The 12,279-nt window shown below is 38.0% G+C and overlaps 1 protein-coding gene across 1 annotated transcript in view; it reads right to left on the bottom strand.

The window, feature by feature from the left end:
* LOC147718431 (G protein-coupled receptor 83-like) overlaps positions 1–12,279 on the bottom strand; it is a 527,091-nt gene that overhangs the window by 177,266 nt on the left and 337,546 nt on the right. The gene's annotated exons all lie outside the window — the stretch shown is intronic.

Here is a 12,279-nt window from a genome sequence, read left to right on the forward strand (position 1 = left end):
TTAAGTGTTAACACTTTATTCCAATCAAGATGACTTCAGGTGTGCCATACTTTTGTCATAAGTAAGACTGTTAGCGCTCTAGTTGTTCTTTAGAACACTCTGGGACATTCTGTCACTGGGCTATAGTTGGGCTACATGTGGCTGACATTTGGGCTACATTTGTTTTTTTTTGTCTCTGGTGGCCATCTTTGGGCTACATTGGGCTACATTGGGCTACATTGGGCTACATTTGGGCTCTAACATATATATAGCCCAATGTAGCCCAATATATATTTTTCAAAGTTAATTTCCGTAAAAACCACTGGAGCATATATCTTGAGACATAGCAAAGGCACATCGGGCTACCAGTCCCTACAATTTTGCCAAGTTTTGTGGAAATCCATTCAACCGTTCGAGCTAAAAGTGAGTCCAACCGCCCTATGGAACACTCAATGTAAAAAACACGTTTTGGGACCCCCTTTTTTCTCGGCCCCCGCTTGACGAAACCCCCCCAAACTTTTAGGGGACGGTCAGAAACAAAATGTGCCATTTTCCTGTAAATTTCAGCCAATTCCGTCCATCAACGCCAAAGTTATTCAACATAGAATTTTCAGAAATCCCTATTCAAAAAAATCCTAACTATATATACCTACCTATATATATATATATATATATATATATATGCGCAAATGCAGCTCTCTCACCAAACCAGCGCAGCAGCCGCCACAGCAATGATAGGAAAGAAAGCCACGCCACTCCAACGTCCGTTATGGGCTAAAACGATTTATTGTGCGCTCAAGGCCACCAGATCTTACGCGTTTCGGGCGTCCGCCCTTGTTCACAGATCATCAGTCAGTAAGTTCAAAATGGCTTAAGTACAAAAAGTTTTTCCCGGGCATTTTTTTCACAACCACGTGATAGAATGACATAAAAGACACACTACATAGCTTAGGCTAAGGCAGTCTTTCCTCTAAATCAGTGCCACGATAAATGAATACATAAATAGAATAACAGCATAAATGCGCTATTAAAATCACAATCAGAATACAATTCATTTTAAGATTAAGAAAATAAATATTTGTAATCTATAAAAATATATATACATTTTTATAAAAAACATGTAAGTTGAGACACTGTGCAAACATCGCAATTTTCCGTGATGCTGACAATTAATCACTGATAATTAAATGGCATATTATATATAAAAAAAGAAAATAATGATAAATCATTAAAATCTGATGCCAATATGTTACACCAATGCAGTCTCAAAATAATCAGACAATAGGTCTGCCTGATATAATATCAGCATGAATGCTTGTTGTATTGATTGTGATTGATTATGTGTGCCATGGCCACCAGATTACATCGTAAAATACGAAGGAGTTAAATGACTGCCTATAATCACGCCCCATAAGTCTGTGTCCAAAATTGGAGGTGCTAAAAAGGTTTTGGGAATGTGTGTGCCCCCCAGAAAGAAGGGAATAAAATAAAGGGGAAAAATATTTTTTGTAGTGATAATTTTATATGTTTTTTTCATTTTGTCTACTAAAAGTCCATATGTGTATAGGAGTCAAACACTCCTAATCACTATTCAACATGGAAGCCATGATGAAATGAAATTGATTCAGTGAATATAATACTATACAGAAACTGAGAAGGAAACAGGAAAATTAGGCACTGGCATACTAGCTGAAGGTCAATATAAATTAACCAACAAAAGGACGTTACAGGAACACATGCAGGTCTTCCGTGGTGTTAAGACCATTCGGAAAGCGGCTATCCAGTTCAAGAATGAACTGAGATTCCAATCTCCTGAGCATGAGATCCCTATCCCCCCCCCTGATAGGTTTTGGTACGGAGGCTATGACAAAGTAGGTCAAACAGTCAAGATTATTCTGGTGGATGGCTTTAAAATGGCGGGCCACAGGGTATGAGCTGTCGTTGTTCACGATTGCTCGCAGATGTTGAAGGATTCTGACATGCACCTGCTTACCTGTACTGCCTACATATCTGAGGCCACAGGTGCATGTCAGAACATATACTGCAAAATCTGTTTTGCAGTTATGTTTCCCTTTGATTTCCACAGGGTCAGGTCTAAAGGGTGTAGAGTATTTGGTGGTATTAATCCCAAATTTGCATGCTCTACAACTAGAACAACGCGTGAAGCCAGGCCTGGCTATATATATATATGTATCAGCAGGAACTCCGCAATACCACCTCCAATCCCTCAGGACTGGCGAAGCAGGAGACAGACCACAGCTTTTTTCCAGGTAAGTTTTATTCTTCCAGTTTTTTCATGAACCAACCAACCATGACGCGTTTCGGGCTTTGCAGCCCTTGTTCACATGCAGGGTATAGCTGAATTTTTGTGCTATTTAAAGTGCATAAGTGCCCCGCCTGCCGCCCTCCTCCCTTAATGGTCATGTGACCAAACTGATAAGGAAAACAGATTATCACAGTGGGTGTATATCATTGAAACTAGAACATACAATGTAATGCGTAAATGCATTATGCGTACACCAATATAATTGATAATTATGCATAAAAACAAATCTCGGAATGAATTCCATACACTGATGTAATAACTGGTTAAATCCAGTAGATCGTACAAACATAAATCATTGGTCAATATCGTACACTTTTAAGCTGATGATAATATGAGTCTGCTTCCTATCTTTATAGACATCAAACAATGGGGGAGTCGAATCATATCGAAAAAAGAGGGCCAAACAGTGCTATAGTACTAACAACCAAAAAAGCTAAGACAACCCTGCCCAGTGTGCAAAGAGGCTAGAAATAAAGTGCATACTGTATATTCTAAAAGATAATAAAATTCATTATGTTATTAAATATGAAAGAGTGCACTATGACAAAATAATGTTACCCGTCATAAAATCAGGAACTAATATTCAATTTAAAAATGCAATTCTAAAAACAATCATGTCATCATAATGTTATTTTTCCTAAAAGAATATATCAGTAAGTGTATAAATAATTTAAATAGTGATAAAATTTGATTATAGAGAGGGAGAAGTGATCATACCATTGATCTAAAAATGGTCGGAGGGGTGCAAATCGAAAAGTTACACAAAATGATGTAACACATGGATAAATTAAAATTCATTTTATTATACATATATAAAGTGCAAACAGTCATGAGTATCAAACCCTGATAGATAACAGGGAACATGACTATCTATTAATTGTCATAAATAGTGGTAATAGATACAGTTCCATACTACGGTGCGAGAATGAGCAACAGGGAACCTGACAACTCATTAAGTCAGAGAGGTGTGCATAACAGAGACTGACTGCGAAATGTTCCACAGGATTACTATTGGAAGAGGGGCAACTAAATTCTTTGAGACATTAGAGAGAATTCGTAGTACCTTTACAAGAAATGGTAAAAATCTTCATTGGGGAAAGTGTTGAACTTTGAAGGCATGAAATGTCCTATTTTCACTCCAGTCTGAGAAATGTTGGGAATGTGTTTGAGGGGTTACATTTACTATTCCTACTCCAAACAGCGTAACAGTATGGAAAGCATTGGATTTCAGAGAGGTAAAATTGACTATTCTCACTTCTAAACAGCGCAACAGTAGGTAAAGTGTTGAACTCAGAGGTGTAAAATTTACTATTACCACTCCAATCTGTGCAACAGTAGGGAAAGCATTGGACTTTGGATGGGTGAAATTTACTATTCCCACTCTGAACAGCGCAACAGTAGAGAAGGTGTTAATCTAACGATTCCTACTGCAGTCTAACCAAGAGTAAGGAAAATACTTCACTTACGCAACCACTACATATATGACTAAACACATGAATGTTGAAAAAATATATATATATAGGAATCTTGGATATTCAGGCGGTGCAATCTTCCACGACCGGATCGCCGTGTCGTATTCATTTTCAACATGCATCAATGGGTCTGTAAGGTTGAATTAATTCATTCCTGTTTTCAGCGCGAAGGATTGTATATTACAGACTGGCTTGACAGTATGAGGCCCGCTAGAGGGCTGGCGAAACAAATAATTATTGGACTGTTGAAACAGGGAACCCACTGTGGGTAAGAAATATCACTGTACAGTAACTACAACTCCCAGAACTCACCTGTCATCACCCACCGAAGGGAAATTAAGTATTATAATGAAATAAGGAGTGTTATACATGCAGCATGATCTGTGACTTTCGTTTTTCCCTCAGATGAAGGAGCAGCAGCTCCGAAACACTTAAGGGATGTAAAATTGTTAGAATGCTAATGCTGGTTTGAAAATAAAGTGTTCAAACTGAACTGTCCTTTGTGGAGTGGAGTCTTCGTGCTCAGGGCAATGTTGAAAACATATAAATATATATATATATATATATATATATATATATATATATATATATATATATATATATATATATATATATATATATATATTACCTACTGGCGGTCGCCAGTAGGTATATATAGTTAGGATTTTTTCTCTATGGGATTTTTGAAAATTCTATGTCTAATAACTTTGGCGTTTGTGGACGGAATTGGCTGAAATTTTTAGGAAAATGGAACATTTTGTTTCTGAGTAGCCCCTGACAATTTGGGGGGGTTTCATCAAGGGGGGGCCGAGAAAAAAGGGGGGTCCCAAAACGCGTTTTTCCATGTTAATTTCCATAGGGCGGTTGGCCTCACTTTTAGCTCGAACGGCTGAATGGATTTGCACGAAACTTGGCAAAATTGTAGGGACTGTTAGCCCGATGTGCCTTTGCTAGGTCTCAATATATGTGCTCCAGTGGATTTTGAGTAATTTAGGTTCAAAATAAGATATATATCTGGGCGGAGCCTAACCACACATCTGATCTGATTGGCTGTCAGCACTTCATCCAAGAAGTGTTGGCAGCCATCTTGGGACCAATATACATGATAGCACCTCATTAAAAAGCATTGTAGTTAATAGAGGGTTTTAGGACTTTAGTTACATTATAAATCATTTGTTGATGGTACCATACTCGTTTTAGGAATAGTGGTGGGTTCTAAGGTGATTTTACCATGTGAAAAAACCTTCTGCTGTGATATCATGAATATTGTCCCACAGTGGTTTGGAAGGGGATCTATAAGCTAAACTGAAAGCATAGTTTCTGTAAATTCACATTATCTTTCTCAGTCATGTGAAAATGAAGTCTGACATTCTCAGTAAAACATGTACATCCAACAAGGACAGAGACTGTCAGTTGATTCCTTTGTGTTCTACTGCAGCCTCCTAGAGTGTTCTAAAGAACAACTAGAGCGCTAACAGTCCTACTTATTACAAAGGTATGGCACACCTGAAGCCATCTTGATTGGAATAAAGTGGTAACTCTTAAAACATTTAATTTAAAAAGAAACAACATGAGGGGGTATATTTTGCCATAGAAAGTATGATTAGTGCTGCAGAATGAAAAATTAGGGCACATTTTGAGTGACTTCTCAAATCCTTTTCTATTTCATTAAAACATTCTGACATGCAGTCTCCCAAAATGGCCATCAGAGACAAAAGAGCCCAAATGTAGCCCAAATATCACCCAGATGTAGCCCAAGTATAGCCCAATGACAGAATGTCCCAGAGTGTTCTAAAGAACAACTAGAGCGCTAACAGTCCTACTTATTACAAAGGTATGGCACACCTGAAGCCATCTTGATTGGAATAAAGTGGTAACTCTTAAAACATTTAATTTAAAAAGAAACAACATGAGGGGGTATATTTTGCCATAGAAAGTATGATTAGTGCTGCAGAATGAAAAATTAGGGCACATTTTGAGTGACTTCTCAAATCCTTTTCTATTTCATTAAAACATTCTGACATGCAGTCTCCCAAAATGGCCATCAGAGACAAAAGAGCCCAAATGTAGCCCAAATATCACCCAGATGTAGCCCAAGTATAGCCCAATGACAGAATGTCCCAGAGTGTTCTAAAGAACAACTAGAGCGCTAACAGTCCTACTTATTACAAAGGTATGGCACACCTGAAGCCATCTTGATTGGAATAAAGTGGTAACTCTTAAAACATTTAATTTAAAAAGAAACAACATGAGGGGGTATATTTTGCCATAGAAAGTGTGATTAGTGCTGCAGAATGAAAAATTAGGGCACATTTTGAGTGACTTCTCAAATCCTTTTCTATTTCATTAAAACATTCTGACATGCAGTCTCCCAAAATGGCCACCAGAGACAAAAGAGCCCAAATGTAGCCCAAATATCACCCAGATGTAGCCCAAGTATAGCCCAATGACAGAATGTCCCAGAGTGTTCTAAAGAACAACTAGAGCGCTAACAGTCCTACTTATTACAAAGGTATGGCACACCTGAAGCCATCTTGATTGGAATAAAGTGGTAACTCTTAAAACATTTAATTTAAAAAGGAACAAAGTGAGGGGGTATATTTTGCCATATGAATTATGATTAGTGCTGCAGAAAGAAAAATTAGGGCACATTTTGAGTGACTTCTCAAACCCTCTTCAATTTCATTAAAAAATTCTGACATACAGTCTCCCAAGATGGCCACCAGAGACAAAAGAGCCTAAATGTAGCCCAAATATCACCCAGATGTACCCCAAGTATAGCCCAATGACAGAATGTCCCAGATTGTTCTAAAGAACAACTAGAGCGCTAACAGTCTTACTTATGACAAAAGTATGGCACACCAGAAGCCATCTTGACTGGAATGAAGTGGTAAGTCTGAAAACACTCAATTTAAAAAGGAACAACATGAGGGGGTTAATTTTGCCATAGAAAGTATGATTAGTGCTTCAGAAAGAAAAATTAGGGATCATTTTGAGTGACTTCTCAAATCCTCTTCTATTTCATTAAAAAAATTCTGACATGCAGACTGAAACATGCACTTTGAATACCAGCAGCAGACGTCCCTGGTGAGCAGTAGCTTTACTACAGTGATCTAATGTGCTACTAGAGTGCTAACATTCAGAATTTATGGCAAATGTGTGACACATCTGAATGCCTTCTTGATGGAACCAAAGTAAACAAGCATTGAAAATGCAATAGATCTCGCCCTCGTTTAAGTTAAAGCCATTCTGTTTGTAATGAGGTGGCTTTTTAGCTTTGCTTTTATTAGTGTTTTTTCAACTTTCATGTAAATAACATGCATCTGTATGCATATAAGTATATGTATGCATGCATTTATGTTTGTATTTATATAGATATACAGATGATATATGTTTATATATGTATGTATATATATATATATTCACTGAAAAAACCATAGGTTATAGACCATATATAGTTAGGAATTAGCAATTACAAAACCTTGAAAATTCACTTAAAAAACCATAGGTTATAGACCATATATAGTTAGGAATTAGCATTTACAAAACCTTGAAAATTCACTGAAAAAACCATAGGTTATAGACCATATATAGTTAGGAATTCGCATTTACAAAACCTTATTTTACTCACACAAAACCATTGAAATTCCATATATAGTTAGTTGCACTAACTATATATCGCGCACCCGCAATCCACTGCTGATGATGTCACATATTACATCATTCATGACATGGTCAGTGACATCACTGATGACATCACTGATGACATCTCAAATGACATCACTGATGACATCACTGATGACAACATCCAGTGACTGTATGTTTCTGTAAAGTTAAAATATGTCTTACATATTGAAGAATGAGTGGATGTATAAGTGTCTGGATAAAGGATTTAGTAGGTGCATGACTGACTGTATGAGTGAGTGATTAAATGTGTCTCACTGAGTGCATGGGTTAGTGACTAAACTGTCTTAATTTGTGCATCATTATGTCTGTTGTTCTGTAAACTGTTGCATGTGTTGATAAGTAGCTATATGAGTAACTATATGGGTTATTGATTGGTTGCCCAAGTATTTGTATGGGAGACTGAGTGTGTGTGTGGGTGGCTGGGAGGTGTATGACTCTGTGCATAGATGTGTGAGCAGTTGATTCACTAGATGTATGGTTTCAAAAGTGCATGTGGAAACAGCTGTATGGGCGGTTGACTGTGTGCATGAGTGTATTGGTGAGTGAATGGATATCTCAGTGCTACATGTCAAAGTAAGTACATATGTAAAACACAGTACATGTGAGAGTTGACATATATAAATAACTGTGCATAACAGCCAGTGAATGTGTGAGTGGCTTTATGGATCATTGTGAACTTGTATCAGGGATTGTATAAGAGAGTAAATATGTGTTAGTATATGTTTGAATAAGTAAAGTTTGTATAACTGTATAGTTGAGGAAATGGAGGTGTGATTGATTCTTTGCATGACTGACTAGGTGTGTGAGTAACTCCATGGATGAGTGACAGTCTGTGAGTGTCTGTTTACACTGATTGTATCTAAGGTTATATTAGAGTCTGAAGAAGTTCATCGTATTATCACATGAATGATATCATCAGTGATGTGATCAGTAATGTCAAATGAGATGTCATCAGTGATGTCATCAGTGATGTCATTTGAGATGTCATCAGTGATGTCATTTGAGATGTCATCAGTGATGTCATCAGTGATGTCACTGACCATGTCATGAATGATGTAATATGTGACATCATCAGCAGTGGATTGCGGGTGCGCGATATATAGTTAGTGCAACTAACTATATATGCGAATTTCAATGGTTTTGTGCGAGTAAAATAAGGTTTTGTAAATGCTAATCCCTAACTATATATGGTCTATAACCTATGGTTTTTTCAGTGAATTTTCAAGGTTTTGTAAATGCTAAGTCCTAACTATATATGGTCTATAACCTATGGTTTTTTCAGTGAATTTTCAAGGTTTTGTAAATGCTAAGTCCTAACTATATATGGTCTATAACCTATGGTTTTTTCAGTGAATATATATATATATAGATATATATTCACTGAAAAAACCATAGGTTATAGACCATATATAGTTAGGACTTAGCATTTACAAAACCTTGAAAATTCACTGAAAAAACCATAGGTTATAGACCATATATAGTTAGGGATTCACATTTACAATACCTTATTTTACTCACACAAAACCATTGAAATTCCATATATAGTTAGTTGCACTAACTATATATCGCGCACCCGCAATCCACTGCTGATGATGTCACATATTACATCATTCATGACATGGTCAGTGACATCACTGATGACATCACTGTTGACAACTCAAATGGCATCACTAACAACATTACTGATGACATCATTCATGTGATAATACGATTAACCTCTTCAGACTCTAACATAACGTTAGATACACTCAGTGTAAACAGACACTCACAGATTGTCACTCATCCATGGAGTTACTCATACACCTAGTCAGTCATGCAACAAATCAATCACACCTCCATTTCCTCAACTATACAGTTATACACACCTTACTTCTTATACAATCACTGATACACGTTTTCAATGATCCATGCAGCCACTCACACATTCACTGCCTCTTATACACAGTAATTTATATATGTCAACTCTCACATGTATTATGTTTTACATATGTACTTACTTTGAAATATAGCACTGAGATATCCATTCACTCACCAATACTCTCATGCACACAGTCAACCACCCATACAACTGTTTCCACATGCAGTTTTGAACCCATACATCTAGTGAATCAACTGTTCACACATGTGTGCACAGAGTCACACACCTCCCAGCCACCCCCACACACACACTCACTCTCCCATACAAATACTTGGGCAACCAATCAATAACCCATATAGTTACTCATACAGCTACTGATCAACACATGCAGCAGTTTACAGAACAACAGATATAATGATGCACAAATTAAGACAGTTTAGTCACTAACCCATGCACTCAGTGAGACACATTTAATCACTCTCTCATACAGTCAGTCATGCACTTACTAAATCCTTCATCCAGACACTTATACATCTACTCATTCTTCAATATGTAAAACATATTTTAACTTTACAGAAACATACAGTCACTGGATGATGTCATCAGTGATGTCATCAGTGATGTCACTGACCATGTCATGAATGATGTAATATGTGACGTCATCAGCAGTGGATTGCGGGTGCGCGATATATAGTTAGTGCAACTAACTATATATGCGAATTTCAATGGTTTTGTGCGAGTAAAATAAGGTTTTGTAAATGCTAATCCCTAACTATATATGGTCTATAACCTATGGTTTTTTCAGTGAATTTTCAAGGTTTTGTAAATGCTAATTCCTAACTATATATGGTCTATAACCTATGGTTTTTCAGTGAATTTCATTGGTTTTTTAAAAGCTAATATCTATAGCTGTAACATATATTCTTTATTACCTGACGTATCACGTAGCCACGTGAGACGCCTCATGACGCGTCGCATAACCGTGACGTATCGGCTCTGCAGCGCAAACAAAACCCGTAACGTAAGCGCGCCGGAGCACGCTTACAGATATATATATTTTTTTTTACCTTAATTAGACAAAATCCACACGTGCACATATCTTGAGGCCTTGCAAAGGCACATCAAACAAACAGTCCCTACAATTTTACAAAGTTTGGTGGAAATCTTTTCCCTTAAAAAATTTTTTTACTGTTTCTCTTGGTTTTCCCCTTGTTACACTTACCGGGACGCTACCCGGTACGCGAACCGGACGCTCCAAAAACACAAGATGGCGGACTCCAGTTACGCTGCCTGTTAGCTGCCCGGTTCGCGTACCGGGACGCGCCTCTACCGCGAAAAATCACTTTCTTTTTTTTTTTGCCCCGCAGGGCACATTAATAGCCCCCTTATCAATCCTAGGGGGTCAGGAGGGGTCTACCTCACCCCGTTTCCTTCATTTCCCCCTTTTTTCCCACCTCTTGTCTCTCGATCCTACCGAGAGACAAGATGGCGGCCGGTCCGGACTGTTTAGAATGTTGACAGACACCGGAGAGCCAATCAGCTTTGCTTCGCGAAGTTCCGTTACGCGTCAGGTACGCGAACCGGAGCGCTAACCGGAGCGCTGTTACAGATATATCTGTTTTTTAAAACGTTAATTTCTCAAAATCCACTGGAGCACATATATTGAGACATAGCAAAGGCACGTTGGGCAAACCATATCTACAATTTTGCCAAGTTTCGTGTAAATCCATTCAGCCGTTCGAGCTAAAAGTGATTCCAACCACCCTATGGAAAAATGAATGGGAAAACGCGTTTTGGGACCCCCCTTTTTTCCCAGGCCCCCCTTGACGAAACCCCCCCAAATTTTCAGGGGCTGCTCGGAAACAAGATGTGCCATTTTCCTGATAATTTCAGCCAATTCCGTCCACAAACGCCAAAGTTATTTGACATAGAATTTTCAGAAATTACATAGGAAAAAAATCCTAACTATATATACCTACTGGCGACCGCCAGTAGGTAATATATATATATATATATATATATGTATATGTATATATATATATATATATATATATATATATATATATATATATATATATATATACATACATATATATATATATATATATATATATATATATATATATATATATATATATATATATGTATATATATATATATATATATATATATATGTTTATACAACATGCCCAAAGCATTGAAAGGGAACACCACTGCGCTCGGCCATCCGGCAATGAAAAATGCAGGCTGCATCTCGGCTCCAAAATAGATTCTTTGGCCAACGCGTTTCAAGGCACTCCGCCTCTTCTTCATGGGCCGCTTTAGGAACCCAGGCTGACACTCCGCATTTAAATGCATTTCCGGTGTTCTCATGTTCGCACTCGGTGGGCGTGAGCATTACAAGTTCTGGTGCATGATGGGTGTCAGAGTTTTAAACGCCAGTAGGTTCAACCTGTAGTTTCCTTATTTAAAAGCATTTTATTCAAACCTTGAGTAGGTATTAGAGTCTCGTTACAGCTTTCATTAGCATATGGAACGCAGTGCTCTGAAAGTCTCGAATCGTTCGTGACTAGAGCCTCCTTCACCTGGAAACTTCTTTAATCCAGCTGACGATGGTTCTCCTTTCCACGGCAGGGCGGCCGTGCAAGTAATGTTTATACAACATGCCCAAAGCATTGAAAGGGAACACCACTGCGCTCGGCCATCCGGCAATGAAAAATGCTGGCTGCATCTCGGCTCCAAAATAGATTCTTTGGCCAACGCGTTTCAAGGCACTCCGCCTCTTCTTCATGGGCCGCTTTAGGAACCCAGGCTGACACTCCGCATTTAAATGCATTTCCGGTGTTCTCATGTTCGCACTCGGTGGGCGTGAGCATTACAAGTTCTGGTGCATGATGGGTGTCAGAGTTTTAAACGCCAGTAGGTTCAACCTGTAGTTTCCTTATTTAAAAGCATTT

This window comes from Lissotriton vulgaris, chromosome 4_1, assembly GCF_964263255.1.
Source record: "Lissotriton vulgaris chromosome 4_1, aLisVul1.2, whole genome shotgun sequence".
NCBI lineage: Eukaryota > Metazoa > Chordata > Amphibia > Caudata > Salamandridae > Lissotriton > Lissotriton vulgaris.